Here is a 6,367-nt window from a genome sequence, read left to right as displayed (position 1 = left end):
TTCCACACCATGCGCTTCCCGGAAGTCTGCACAGGCACTGACACTCCCTCCTCCGGCCTTTGTCTCTTTTCCAGGCATTAGGAGGCCACCTGATCTCTCTGTTCTCCAACACCTTCAGTTGGCACCTTGCAGGAGAGTGGCCCAGGCCATCAGTTGCCTGGAGGCAGGGTTGCAGCCATTCTCTGTGCAAACGGCATCACACTGGCCCTCTAGGGCTTTACAACAATCACACCCCCTTATCCCACCATCTAGAGCCTTAAGAAATGCATTGGGGAAACTGAGGCACACAGACAGTATTCAGAGAAAACACCTGTATATGACCAGTTACATACTTTGAAGGGTGTAAAATAATCAAATATTGTGCTAAATACAATGATACTCCAAACTGACCACCAAATTTAAGTTGCATGTTTTTCCCCTCAGGTGAGGGTTCTGGGGTGGGGCTGGGGATGAGGGGTTCACAGTGCAGGAGCGTGCTCGGTGCTGGGGGTGCAGGCTTTGGGGTGAGGCAGGGCTGAGGATGAGGAACTTGGGGTGCAGACAGGCTGCCCCAGGGCTAGGGCCAGAGAGGACTCCCCATCACCACCACTGGCAGCAGCAAGCTCCAGGGGAGGGACCCCTCCTGCCCCCCACGGCACACACACTCTGCACATGCTCCTAGAGCCCCTCTCAGGTCCAGAAAGCTCACTCCCCTCCCCTATGATGGGTACTGGGGGGGGGCACAGGTGGCCTTCCATGTTGCTGCCCCTCACCATAACTTCACTGTGGATGCCCAGCATGGGGCAGAAGTGGGGTAGGCAGGGTGGTGGCTGGCTATGGGACGGGGGAGCAGGGTGTCATTAAATTCACCCAAGCTCCAGCTGCTCAGGTCTAGGAAGCCTCCCTCTCCCATCCCTCCTGTGGCGGGTGGGTTGGTGGGTGCTGGGGGAGGGGGCATTGCCTTCACATGTGGCTTCCTGCCTCCCCTGTGCAGCCTGCTGTGCCTCACTGGGGGTAGGAGTAGGGGCTGGGACTGGGGCTGGGGCAGGGGGGGAATCATAGGGTCAAACACTCAAACATAATAAAAAATCATAGGGTCAAACACTCACGGAAGCCCCAGCAGCTGCTAAAGTGAGTGATGTCTGTCTCCTGGCCCGTTTGTGTCTCCTCCAGGTAGGGGCAGGAGAGGGGAGGGGAGGGGAGGCCCCCTCCTGAGTGCTTCAGCAGCAGTTAGCATTCCTCTTATGCTAATGCTGCAGCCCTTAGGCTACGGCAGCAGCAGCAAAGGAGAGAGAGACGCGCTGTGCGCTCTCTTTACATTCAGGCAGGGAAGCTCCGGGGAGGGGGAAAAATCTAGCTCCAAATATTGGTGGAGCAGAGCCCCTGATTATGAATATTCCTGGGGCTTTAGCTCCAAGAGCCCATATAAGTTGGCGCCCATGCCGCATGGCCCCACAATATGCCAATATTTTTATGGCTGACCTGGAACAACGCTTCCTCAGCTCCCGTCCACTCACGCCCCTTCTCTACCTACGCTACATTGATGACATCTTCATCGTCTGGACCCATGGGAAGGAGACTCTGGAAAAATTCCACCACGATTTCAACAGCTTCCACCCCACCATCAGCCTCAGCCTGGACCAATCTACACGGGAGGTCCACTTCCTAGACACTACGGTGCAAATAATTGATGGTCACATTAACACCACCCTATACCGAAAACCTACCGACCGCTATGCCTACCTTCATGCCTCCAGCTTCCATCCCGGGCACACCACAAGATCCATTGTCTACAGCCAAGCACTGAGGTACAACCGCATCTGCTCTAACCCCACAGACAGAGACCAACACCTACAAAATCTCCACCAAGCATTCTCAAAACTACAGTACCGCACGAAGAAATAAGGAAACAGATCAACAGAGCCAGACGTGTACCCAGAAGCCTCCTACTGCAAGACAAACCCAAGAAAGAAACCAACAGGACTCCACTGGCCATCACATACAGGCCCCAGCTAAAACCCCTCCAGCGCATCATCAGGGATCTACAACCCATCCTGGACAATGATCCCACACTTTCACAGGCCTTGGGTGGCAGGCCAGTGCTCGCCCACAGACAACCTGCCAACCTGAAGCATATTCTCACCAGTAACTGCACACCGCACCATAGAAACTCTAACTCAGGAACCAATCCATGCAACAAACCTCGATGCCAACTCTGCCCACATATCTACACCAGCGACACCATCACAGGACCTAACCAGATCAGCCACACCATCACCGGTTCATTCACCTGCACATCCACCAATGTAATATACGCCATCATATGCCAGCAATGCCCCTCTGCTATGTACATCGGCCAAACTGGACAGTCTCTAAGGAAAAGGATAAATGGACACAAATCAGATATTAGGAATGGCAATATACAAAAACCTGTAGGAGAACACTTCAACCTCCCTGGCCACACAATAGCAGATCTTAAGGTGGCCATCCTGCAGCAAAAAAACTTCAGGACCAGGACTTCAAAGAGAAACTGCTGAGCTCCAGTTCATCTGCAAATTTGACACCATCAGCTCAGGATTAAACAAAGACTGTGAATGGCTTGCCAACTACAGAACCAGTTTCTCCTCCCTTGGTTTTCACTCAACTGCTAGAACAGGGCCTCATCCTCCCTGATTGAACTAACCTCGTTATCTCCAGCTTGCTTCTTGCTTGCATATATAAACCTGCCCCTGGAAATTTCCACTACTTGCATCTGAAGAAGTGGGTATTCACCCATGAAAGCTCATGCTGCAAAACGTCTGTTAGTCTATAAGGTGCCACAGGATTCTTTGCTATTTCCTTTACTGTCACATTTCTCCATACAGGTAAGGTACAGGGACACTCATCTTCCACTATCCCTCCCTTCCCAAACTGCTGCCTAGACAAAGCCACCAGCTCACAAGGCTGCCTAGGCTCCTCCAAACTTTCCCTGCCTTCCTCATCCTCCTCTCCCTTGTCCCAGCACACAGGACTGGTTACAGACAAATACCAGGAGAGTGGGGCAGCTTCCTTACCAGGTAAACTGCTGTTCTCCACACTACACTGAGCTACTTCCAGCAAATCACAGTCATCTTTTTCAGGTTTACTTTTATAAAATGGATTAGCCAACAATCCATCACCCATCAAAAATCTACACTTTCCTTCCTCAGCTAGGGCTTTAACCTGACCACCCACTTTAATCTGCTTCCGAGAAACTTTTTCCTGACTAATGAGATCTGTCTGTGCTTGATCTAATTCCAGATTCACTTCTGAGACATTAGACAAACATTCATAAACTTCATTCACAGACAAACAGCTATTTGCCACCTTTCCCACAAGGTTAGAGTCACCCTCTCCCTGGCCATAGCAAAACTGGTTAAACACAGACAGCTGTTCAGAGTAATACAACATACCAACATTGTTATAAACTGGACTTTCAAGATGATACAGTTTCTGCTGTTCTTTCATTGCTTTTTTGACTTGGAGCTTAAGTCTGGCAGTTTCTTGTTGCATCTGGCAAACCCTCTCCTCTGCAGCCAGCAGTTCCATATACCCTCTATGAGCCCTTTCCTCTCTTTCAGCAGCTTCTTTTTGTCTTTCAGCATGAAAGAGGAAAGGGGTTAAAGTGGCCAGGTAGGCCAATTAACTGCCCAGGCTGCACCTGGGGGAGGAGGAACCAAGCACGGGGAGTTGAGTAAATGAGGCTCAGCTGGGCAGGAATAGGTGGGGCCTAGAAAGCCCAGGAGCTGGGTGGCTGGGAAAGGGCAGTTACTCCCTGGGAAGTGGTAGGAGTGTTTGGGGACTGCAGAGAAGTCTGCAGTCGCTCCTTAGGACTGCTAAGGAGAAGAGGCTTTGCTACCCCAGAAGGGAGGAACACGGAGTGATCCAGCCAGAGGGCCGAGTCATGAAGATGATGGTGTAGTTCCTGGAGTGAGGTAGGTCTGCAAGGTGAGAGGACAGTGGGATCAGCACCACTTGATGAGGACATGCCAACTGGCAGAGCTAATCCCCAGGATGGCCAGGTGAGTGAGTGGACCCTGTGACAGACCATATGTTATATGTGGTGACCTAAATAGTCATAAAAAAGTAAGACAACTGGTAAACATGGTACATGCTCAGAAAAGTCTGGTGATGACAACAATCTAGTGTTTTTAAATGATGGCACCTCAGCTAAGAACATAAGAATGGCCCTACTGGGTCAGACCAAAGGTCCATTTAGCCCAGTATCCTGTTGGCCAACAGTGGCCAATGCCAGGTGCCCCAGAGGGAATGAACAGAACAGGGAATCATCAAATGATCCATCCCCTGTGCCCATTCCCAGCTTCTGGCAAACAGAGGCTATCCCTGCCTATCCTGGCTAATAGCCATTGATGGACCTATCTGCCATGAATGTATCTAGTTCTTTTTTGAACCCTGTTATAGTCTTGGCCTTCACAACATCCTCTTGAAAAGAGTTCCACAGATTGACTGTGCATTGTGTGAAGAAATACTTCCTTTAGTTTGTTTTAAACCTGCTGCCTATTTATTTCCTATGGTGACCCCTAGTTCTTGTGTTATGAGAAGGAGTAAATAACATTCCCTTATTTACTTTCTCCACACCAGTCATGATTTTATAGATTTAATGCAACAGACAATAGTTTTTCTTGCTTAGACCTGGGAATTATAATAGCAGATATTGCAAACAGATGCAACTGGAAAAATATATAAGGAAGAAAGAAAGGGGAATGCTCATTTCCTTACCATTTTTACTTTTCAAGGGCAAGGTAAGGTTGAAGGTAATGGAATTCCACCTGGAATTTTAAGAACGCTAACTGGGAGCTATAAGTAAGTGTACTGACATTGTGAATAATCATTATGTGGGTGATGGCATAGAGAATTTCAATGACCATGTAATAAAGGGATTAATAGCAGCAGCTACTGTAGCTGTGCCTAAGATATTGAAGTACCGCAAAACTAAAAACTCACTTCCATGGTGGAATGAGGTGTGGAAAATGGAAGGCAAAGAAAGGAACAAAGCCTATAACAAAGCACATGTAGTGTGAAGATCTAATGACATATAAAAGACGTAAGGCAATAGCACAAATAATTTAGTTTAAAAAAATCAAAGAAAATGAGTTGGAGGAAGTACTGCAGGCAGATGAATAAAGACACCAAGACATCAGAAATATACAGGTAAATTAGAAGAATGAATGGAATTCAGACTAAGCGTAGTCACATCCCAGGTCTTGTTGGGACTGACAGCTCAGTTAGAAGCTCTGATAATGAGAAAGCAGAAGTTCTAGGAGAAACTTTCCGAGGGGTGAGTAATGATGAAAACCAAAGTGAAGTTTTCCACCAGATCAAAAGACAATTAATTGAGGAGAGTCATAATCTGTTCTGTAGTTGGGGGGAACTGAATGAATGGTTTTGTATGTGGGAACTAGAGAAGGCTATTGATATTACCAAGAATACATCTCCAGGTAAAGATAATACAGTATATGTTACCTAATGTTTAAATAGCTCTCTGAGTCTGAAAGCAGTCTGGGGGTTCTCTTGGAATTATCTAACATTGAATGGGAAAAAGGAATGATCCTGGTAGGTTGGAATTCCACTACAAAAACCAGGCAAACTATCCACAAAAATGGATGCCTATAGACCAATTGCCCTGACGCCCTGTCTGGGTAAAATTATGGCGAGAATGGTGAATGAAAGATTGTTGCCTATTTGGAAAACAGTGGCATTCTAGATGAAGTGCAGAGTGGGTTTAGGAGACGAAGATGCACCATTGATCACATTGTTAAGTTAGAAACTGAAATACCATAAAGCATGAGGCACAAAGGTTTCATGATAGCTGTGTTTCTCGATATCGAAGGGGCGTATGACACGCTATGGAGGGGAGGCTTGTACAAAGCTGGTGCACTAGGGATAAAGGGAAGAATGTGTGGGTGGATTAGAGAATTTTTAAGTGAAAGGACAATGCAGGTGGGAGGTGGGAAAGTTATGTTGATATTGGTGCATCACAGGGATGTATGATCAGCCCAGCCTTATTCAATATTATGATAAACAATATCCTGAAACATGTAAGTGCCAGTGTAGGTGTCACTCTAATCACAGATGATGGTGGTACACCTCTACCCCGATATAACGCGACCCGATAGAACACAGGTTCGCATACAACACGGTAAAGCTCTGTCCTTTCCCCAACGTCCCCGCACTCACCAGTGGCAGGAAGTGAAGCAGCCCAGCCCCAGCCAACTCCACTCTGCCAGCTCCCAGCCATGGTGCTCCGCTTCCCGCCGCAGGTGAGTGCAGGACCTTTCCCCAGCTGCCCCCACAGAGACATGGCTGGGGCCGGGGCAAGGAAAGCGGAGTGGGCCGGGGCCGCGTCATT

The sequence above is a fragment of the Mauremys reevesii genome, linkage group 19 (assembly GCF_016161935.1).
Source record: "Mauremys reevesii isolate NIE-2019 linkage group 19, ASM1616193v1, whole genome shotgun sequence".
Classification (NCBI taxonomy): domain Eukaryota; kingdom Metazoa; phylum Chordata; order Testudines; family Geoemydidae; genus Mauremys; species Mauremys reevesii.
This window is presented reverse-complemented; position numbering follows the sequence as displayed.